The following is a 9,690-nucleotide window of genomic DNA, read 5'->3' as shown; positions in this document are numbered from 1 at the left end:
CTTCTGAATTCTGAACTAAATGACAAAGGGAAGCATTAGGGAGAAATGTGATACAAAAGGAGAAAAAAGAGGGAGAATTTTGGACTGAGTTTCCCTCCACCCTCGGTGAATGGGATCTCATTCAAAACACCGAGGGGTGGGAGAAGGCGAGAATGGGTATCGTTAGGGTATTTTGGAACATACCAAAACCCTAGGAGGGGTTTGTGAATCTTAGGATGGGATGGTGGGTGAACCGTCCTCTATGGATGGAGGAAAACTTTGTCATTTTTTCTTTAATATTTTTTTCATCGAATTTTCCTTCACCCACATTGAAGAAAGAATACCATTGTGGATTGTCATCATTGCATTTTGAGGAGTGTCGAGGAACAGTAAAGAACATTTTGTTTTTTAGTAGAAGAAGACTTTATTTAGAAAAGGATCTGTTACAAGCCCAGACATCCTTGTCAACAAGACAAGTAAACCAAGGAGTGGAATTGGGCCATAATGTCCTACACCGATGGGACATGCCCTTCCTTGCCAAGGCGTCTTCTATTTGGTTAGCAACTCTTTGGATATGAGAGAAAAAAAACATGGATAGGGGGAGCACAAATCATCCTAATATCATTAATAATAGCTAAGATCTCTAAAGGGCGGCGGTAAGATTTTGAAAGAATGTTGATCAGTTCAAGGCAGCTTTAGCAGTAGTGATGACTTCTTCAGGAGTCTTGTAAGTCTTTGAGAAGACGAAGTCGTATTTGGCAAACCAAATGAGCCAACAAAGAAAGAAGCAGAGGCTGAAGCTTTTACAGGTTGCAACCTTATCGTGGGAGGCCAACTTAAGCCAATGTTGAAGCTAGTCATGCATGAAGAGTGAGTTATTATCTGGAATCCTGTGAGTAAATAACATTTCAGACATCCAACATATGGGGGGAAGGAGGTAATTATGACGGTAGATTGTGAGTGAAGGCAAACTATCTCCTTTTATTTAATTAAGTTTTCCTTCACCCATGGTAATTTGACCTTGTGATTGGATTCTTGGAATAATATAAATGTCATCATTAACTCTCACCTCTAGTACAGAGGTCGAAAATACCCTTCTCTAATCCCATCAAAGAATCAAATTACGAGGGTAAAGAGAGAAATTGAGTCTGTTTTTTTTTTTTGTATGGTGTTTTTTCTCCAACCTTGTTTGGCCAACCAGTCCTTTTGGGCTCTCTTCCAAGAATGCATGCCAAACACAACCTTAATATCTGATTAAATAATAAAAATGGAATTCATAGACATATCTAAAACTTGTTAATTAACATAGCTATAGCATCTAAGGAATATGATGCACTGATCCCAAGGGGAAAGAAGAGAAATGACAATATAACATTGTGAATGAGTGAGTGATGTATTTGGATTAGGCAAAGCACTAGTACAGAGGTGTGGTCTACCATGACAACTTTTTTTTTGTACATGATAGTTTAACATAACAATTAATTAACAACTTAATCTATATCATTAGTTCAACAATTTGTCCAATACAATCAATACCCGTTTTGATACCGATCCAATACTGTATATGTTTCTGAGTTGACCGACTCCCATACCATGCACTAAAACCATGAAAATTTCCTGTGCTTTATCGTATTGTACACCACAAAAATGTTGACTTTTTAGCATCATGTGTTCCGTGTGTAATACATTATCCAAAAAGTTTGGATTGATTTTTTTTTCTTTGTTAAATGACATGCATCTACGATACGTAACGTTTTGACGAATTGTAGATTAGGTATCTGACGTTTCACATGTTATGTTTTGGGTTATATAGGAACTAGGAAGTGAAATTTTTTTTAGGGCTTTGGTTGCTCAATCCTTTTACTGGTTCAAAGTTCAAATGGGATCTATTGTGCTTCCATACTATTTTGACTTCAACTTCAACTACGAGAGAGAGAGAGAGAGAGAGAGAGCATCTGGTTTCCGAGATGCCTGCACTTTTTGGACAAGTTTCCAACCAACTGCATCAATTGTCTGATCTGTACAATTAATTGATATTTAATTCTAGGGAAGAAAAACGGTGCCCGGCTGTGTGGTCCTTAAACCAGTATGGAGGCTAATGAGGGGACGTGCAAGGGCATCGGCTACGGGGATTTATCATTTTATAGGGGGTAGGAAGTCATTTCAAGGGGGTTGTGTCTGGGCACAAGCTATGCATGCGATACGACCAGAAAGCGTTCCTTTTCCCTTAATTTTAACAATAAATTAAGGACTGAGTTTCCCTCCACCCACGGTGAATGGGTGGGTAAGGGTATCAAGAGGGTATTTTAGAACATACTTGAATCCTAAGAGAGGTTTGTGAACCCTAGGATGATGGATGAACCGTCCTCTATGGGTGGTGGAAAACTTAGTCCAATAATTAATGTGTGTAGGATGAGAAAAAAAAAGGATAATTTTTCATAATGACAAAAGAAAATAAAGCATTGCACCACAATAAAGACAGTGCTAAAAGTGGAAAAAAATGAAATTGAAGGATGTGGTTTACATTCTAATAAGAACAAACATATGTTCAATTTTCATAAGTAAAACCAAATTTTCCCTCCTCTCTTCTGGTTCTCACAAGTTTTTTTTTTTGTTTGCTAAAAGAAGGGTTGTTTCTTTAGCTTTCTCAGTTGCTTGTTTTGTTAGAGGATTTTCATTAAGCAAAGAGACGGGAATGGAAGTGAAATCGATATAAAAATAAAGGGCCAAAGATTGTTGCCAGGTTGCATAACCCTTACATCAACTTGGGGGCCAATGAGAGCATGCACAGGGACATCAATATAGGTGGGATCTTTTATTTCACAAGGATAGGGTAGTACTTGCACATGCTCTTGTGTCTGGGTGCAGGTTTCACATAGCTTGGCAGAGATTTTTTTTCCAAAAAATAAAAAAAAAACCCTTTTATAATCATGATTGTAACTACTTTAAACTCTCATTAAATATGATGATAAAGGCAACCTTTCATAGTCTCTCTCCTCTCATTAAATATCTTATTTCATTATTTGCTATTAGTTTGATGTTTAAGATGCCAATATAAGTGGGAGTGGGAAGATCCATCTCCCATATGGTAATCATATTTTTCAAATAAAATATTCTCTAGGGATAAAGAACACTAACCGGTCGTGCTCTAGGCGTGGCTCCAACGCTTTCACAGAGTAACTGCCTAAATGCCTTGGAAATGATCGCCTTGCCTTCCATGGGACAAGGCAGCTAGGCGGTTATGTGTCTAGGTGTTGGAGCCACGCCTAGAATGCTACCGGTTAACGTTTCTTTTCCCTATTCTTTATATTCCTAATTAAAACCAAAAAATTTGGGAGCAATATATAGTGAAGTTAATGACCAGAATAATGTTTTGGAGTTAGTTACAAAATTATGTAAGATAATTCTTATTAAAAAATTCATTTTGAATTTGATTTGATTTGATTTCCATTCCCATATTTTTTCTTTGCAACTAAAATAAGCTTCAAATCAATATAATTGCAAAAATTCAGCATGAATATGTTATTATTATTTTTTTTAAATCTTTCATTTGAATAGTTAAGACCATACCAAAGAAGAAGAAAAAGGATAGTCAAGAAACATTCAAATATGACTCAAATTTTAAATAACACATCTTAGATTATGCAGTTGAAGGTCATCTAATTAGTCTATTCTTATGTATATAATGTAATAATTATGGAGGCACATATACATGTGTATATCATGTAGGATGTAAATCTTCAATCACACAAACAATAAAATTGGATCTTCACTTTGTGTTCATGAATGACTAACATAAAGGAGGAGGAACAGTACATAACGTTCACCGATGTAAGAGGAGCAACCGCGTGATTCGAACTGATCACGGTTTTTCATTCTCGTCAATAACGATTGGAGCTTCTAGGTTTCTCCATCTTCTTTTATGTTAATGTTTCTCAATGATGGTATCGATATGAAAACGTTGAGAAAGAGTGAGGGCCTTAAGTCCTATTTATAGATAGTACCATCTGTTATTTGCAATAAAGACTGGTAGCTTGGAGATTTAAAACGATTTTAGAGAGAGAGAGAGAGAGAGAGGATAAGTGTAGTTCAACTAATACCTGAAACTTTTATTATTCTTCTCATGATATGTCCCTTCATTGAGACGTGGAAAGCAACAACACACGTACTAACTCGAGTTAGCCTAGGGTTTGATAACCTAGAATTGGGATCATTGGTCTTGGTTCATTCTGATCCAGATATCTGTGGAAATCGGATTAAAAACCTTTAAAACCTAATTTTCGTAGAGGATCGGTTGGAATTAAGATTGGCCTTGGCCGACTCTGATACGAATTGACCCAAATCAGCCGATCCAATCCGGTTTTTCAAACCCTGGGCTAGCCATAAAGTGGAGTGAAAGGAGGGAGGGTAAGAAGAAAGGTTATGCTTAGGTGTGCACTATTCAATGACCTGTAAACTAATCAGATAAAATTTTCACCAAAAAAAAAAAAAAAACTAATCAGATAAAATGCCACTCTCATGGTAGATGTAAAGGAGTTGCGTAGCATTCATACACAAAAGAGGGGAGGGGGGGGGTTGCGTTACATAATGAAATAGTTTTATCCAAAAAAAAAAAAAAAAAGAGTAAAAGAACACTATTTGGTTGCGTAGTTGTTGGTGCTTTTTCAACACTTTAACAAAATGGCGTAGAAATGGTGTAGGTGCGAGCATGCTAGAACCTTTGACGCAGGCTCAAGCGAGGTTAAAATTGTGTTATCTAACTTTCAACTAGGGAATTGGGTTCCCTTGTGTCTGAATAACTCTAAGGACCTTTTAGACTAAAGGACGTAGGTCTCAATGGAGCTTGAAAACAACAAGAACAAAACAGAGAAATATGCAAAATAGCAGAAAAGATAAATGCAGAAACATAAACAACTCAACTTAAATACAAAAAATGATAAGCATTAGGTCATACCGTTACACAGAGACGAATAAACTCCTGACTCCTTTCGACAAATAACCCAATGACTGAAGAATACATCTCCCAAAATGTAATAAACTAAAGAGATTGAATAAAAGACAAAATGCTTAAAAGATAAAAGTGTTGAGTTGTTGTCCTTTGTGAGAGAGTCCTCTTGTCTTTTGTAGATAGAGTCCCACCCAAGGCTCCTATATGGCAGTTGTCATAACCGCCATCTCCTCTATGACCCACTTCTCTCGTCGCCATGTGTCCTTTCCAGGTTCCTTGGTGGAGCAACTCACCACAGGGTGCGTTTCTCTTTCTGTGCTATCCCTGGACGTGGTGGGTCCCAACCAACTGAATGCCTTTCCATGGGCTTGAATCCCGTTCGAGTTCTTCCTTTGTTCTACCTCGTGGCCCCCTTTCCTAGCCCTCACTTGGCTAAGAAGTAGGACTCAACAAAATGGAATCCTCGAGGGCTCTCTAACAATTTTACCATGATCGTTACACCCATAGAACGACGGCCCACGGCTACCACGTGTCCTTGGCCTCGATCATAGCCTCCTTGCACTTCATCTCCCAACCTTCCCTTGGCCGAAAAGGTAGGATCCAACAATAATCCACTTGGATTTTGTGTCTAAACACAAAAACACGTGAAAATATCGCACTACCACTATGGAAAGATGGAAATCCCGCTTAGGACAATGCTTGCACACGTTCTACCATTGACTAGCACGCATGTGTATGCTCTAGAGGCCCATGCAATGATTTGTTTCCAAAAACAAACAAAAAAAAATACATAGTGAAATACTGGATGCAAGGCCGGGTTGATAGCTAAGGTGACCTTAATTCTTGGCCAACCTGTTTTTGAGATTCTGAAGTCATTCAATTCTAATCCAAGTAATGCTACTAACAATCGAGAATTTTCTTGTTCGTAGATAAGTATAATATTCTAGTATAATATTCTATTTTTTTACCTTGAGTCCTCGATTGGAATTCAACTTGACTTTGGTGTCAAGTTGTCTTTTTCTTGAATTCCACAAAGCAAGTTGGACAAAATGTTAATTAGTGAATATGTTGTTTTCAATTTTCTATATCAATATGTCAGAGACGGAGGGGGGAGGAGCCCATGACGTGGATGTGTAGATTCTCACACATGTACTTTCACATCCCACTTGTGGACCCTACATTATCTCTCCTCATTAACCATTCTGTATTGAACGATTTGATCACCCACCCCCTCTTTGGTGGGAAACTGCATTCTAGCATCATAATGATCCCTCTCTCTTAATTTTATTTGGAGAAAGAGTTTTCACCCACCATCTTTATCGAGGTTAGAAAGGACTCTTGAATAGCCTCAAGAGTATTTCAAATACTTCGTATTACAAGAATAATAATTATGACCTGGAGAATAAACTTTTTCCATTTTATTGTGGATGTAATTTTCATACTCTAGTATTAGTTGATATAATCATCATTGCTGAGGGCTAGGGGTGTTGTTCAGTCGTTACGATCCTGTTTCTGTAGAACCGGCTTCATAAAACCCCAAATCAAAATCAAATTGATAATGGTTTGGTTTGGTTCAATGTGATTCAGAATGAATCAATAAGCTTTGATCGGTCCAACCAATTCGGGCTGAAAATTGACACCTATTTAGGTCCAATAATAGGGTTACAACTTACAACTAAGAACAAGTTCTAATAAACAAAAGGGAAAAAGATCTCTGTCTGGGAGTGTGGCCTATGCCAGCACTCCCATGAGTCTATCTTTCTCCTCCCCTTGTGAAAAGACATCTCTACCCCCTTGTTTTAAGGAGAGAGATAGACACATGGGAATAGGGGTGTCAATTCTAGGCCTGACCCGTCAGGCCCGATCGAACCCAACCGGTTAAAGCTTGGCCCGGCCCAGCCTGGCCCGATTACTAAACGTGTCGGGCTTAAGCCCGATATGTTTAGTAATCGGGCGGTCCCGGTGTGGTGTCCTAGCCCATCGGACGCCCGATCGAACCGATCGATTCCAAGCCCGACCTAGACCACCCTGTTGCAGCCCGATCCATTAACTTATAAACTTCCTCTCCCCTTCCCTCCAAATTTCTTTTTTTTGTTGTTTGTGTTTTTTGTTCGTCTTTGACATTTATTAGTTAAATTTAGATACACTTAACGTAGGTGAGATGAGACTTAGTTTTGGTTTTTAGATCTTACTTTATTAGATGTGCTTCAATTTGGTGTTGTGTTGCTATTTTTTTATTACCCTCTAATTAGTTTGTTAGAAGTATTTCTATTTAGTGTTGTGCTGCTATTATTTTTTCCTCTACTGGCTTTGTTAGATGTGCTTCTATTCGATGTTCTACTGCTATTTTAATTGGGATAAGTTTTATTTAATTTTGAGTTGAGGTGTACAGTGAGTGCCCAACGGTGTGATGGTTAGAACTTAAAATTCTAGTTACATGTCAATTAATAAGCCCACACCGTTTAGAGTTAAACGGCTCATTAACCAATTTTAGACCCAGTTTAGGCCCGTTTAGCCCGAATAAGACTGCCCCGATTAAAGACCGAACACCGATCGATTGAAATGAAACCGTACCATACCCCTCCAAGACAAGCCCGAATGCCTAAACGATCAGACACGGTGCAACCTATTAAATTAATGAGGCCCAGCTTGGCCCGACCGAACCCGACCGATTGACACCCCTACATGGGAGTGGGATGGAAAACTGCTTCCCTAAACAAAATTATAGTACTTGAGCTTAGGGATCAAATCACCCACTGTTAATCCGAGAATAGATCATCTGCACGTACCAATAGGTGAACGTATATCTCAGAGCCAATCATATTTTAATTTTGTTTTCAGAAAAACCCCTCTTCCCCTTGTAAATGATAAAAATAGGACAAGTAGTTGGCTCTCACATGTACGTTCACCTATTGATACGTATAGAAGAACCGAACTCGTCAATCCCGAGTCAATTTTGATGATATTCATTCTAATGAGTCAAATTTGTCTCCAATAGGAGGATTTCCTGGGCTTAGTCAACCAAGTATTAAGGGAATTGTGAGTCAATCCCAGTCGGCGATGGCGGAAACAATCCCAATTCCCAATCCCTAAAATTATGCAAACCGTAGGATGGTTGAAGGTATCATTATCAAACATAATGCAAGCCTAAATGTTACATCAACAGATCCAATTTCACATCGGCACATTAATATCCAACTCCCTTCCCTTGTTGGTGTCTTAATCCTTGATAGGACTTTTTTACATTATTATTTAAAAAACTCACAGGTCGGATCACCCACTCTCTACCTTATTCAATTAAATGGAGCCTGCAACATGGATCCTATCCCTTTAATTAGCTTTATTCGAAGCTATTCGTGGTCATATTTGATACAAGGACTAAACTATACATGTCTTTTCTCACCACTTATTCTAAGATCATTGTATGTCTATCCTTAATTGTTTTCGTTTCTTCAATTTGAACTGGAGCATCTAAAGACCTCTATTGAACATGGTCAAGCCACTTCAAATGACCTTTTGTATCGATATTGGTCGATGACTGTTTTAGGTAATGATATATGATTGGCCATATTACTATCGATTGTGAAAGACATCAATACAATATTTATATGTACTATTAGTATTAGTAAAAAAAAACTGTTTTTTTTTGTGTGGAATTTTTAGTCGATTCAAACCAATATGGTCTGATACATACCGATATCGTATTGGTAACAATAGCAATCGACCTAGTACCAATATCGTTATCGGTATGGATCAGCCGTATCTATCAGATTTCACATCAAATGATCACATTTTTGTTACACAAAATTATTGTATTGGCTGATCCATATCAACTTAGGATTCGGCTCCTGCAATACAAACCCGATCCCTAAAACCATGCTACCACAGTTTTATTGAATATTTCAATCCCCAAATTCATATTCTAAGAGTGAAAGTACATGCACACAATCCCCTTCTATTGAAGACAATTGCTTGCCAATTAGTTGTGCACCCAGAAGGTTAGAGGTTCAATTCAATTGTCTTCACCTTGTGCCATAAGCACCTCCCCTCCCCCTCCCCCTTCTTGTAGTTGAAGTTTAAGTCGCATTAGGCAGTTAAATAGGATAGACCCCCTATCCTCCCAAAAAAATGAGGATATGCTTTATATAAAACCAATATATTGGCTAAGAGTAAACAATTTGGATCTTCTACTGCCGAACTGCTCGATAGGACCGTGCTGTTGAGACACAGCGAGGCGGTCATTCCCCACCTTGTTGTGTCTCGATTGCACGGTCCTGCCAGGGAGCTTGGCAGTAGAGGATCTGGATCCCTAAGAGTATGCTTGAGATGAGTTACGCCCGTCCAGAATAACCACTCCCTTTTCTTTTCCCCTACAATTCCATTTGTTTTCATGTGAAAATGCAGAAAGAAAAATTATTCTGCAAATTAGGGTTTCCACTGTTTGTTTTAAGGGATTAAGTAAAAAAATATGATAAAAATAATTTTTCATATTGATTATGGGAAGGGATTCGTTAGTCGAACTCAACTAACCATGCACTGTTTAGGGTCTAATAGAAAAAGAAAACTAAAAAGGAGGATATTATCGATGATTCCTCAAATAGGAGGGCAATTTTTATTTCATTTTTGAGGTTTGATACTCTAGATCACGGTGTCAGGAGTGTCAACAAATCAGAAAACTTTCTTCCCTAAATATTAGGAGAAAAGTTTTATAGTCTCGACCAAATAACTGACAGTACGATCTAAAACACCAAACCATTCAAATC

The sequence above is a fragment of the Telopea speciosissima genome, chromosome 9 (assembly GCF_018873765.1).
Source record: "Telopea speciosissima isolate NSW1024214 ecotype Mountain lineage chromosome 9, Tspe_v1, whole genome shotgun sequence".
NCBI lineage: Eukaryota > Viridiplantae > Streptophyta > Magnoliopsida > Proteales > Proteaceae > Telopea > Telopea speciosissima.
The sequence above is the reverse complement of the archived record's forward strand: the minus strand, read 5'-3'. Positions refer to the sequence as shown.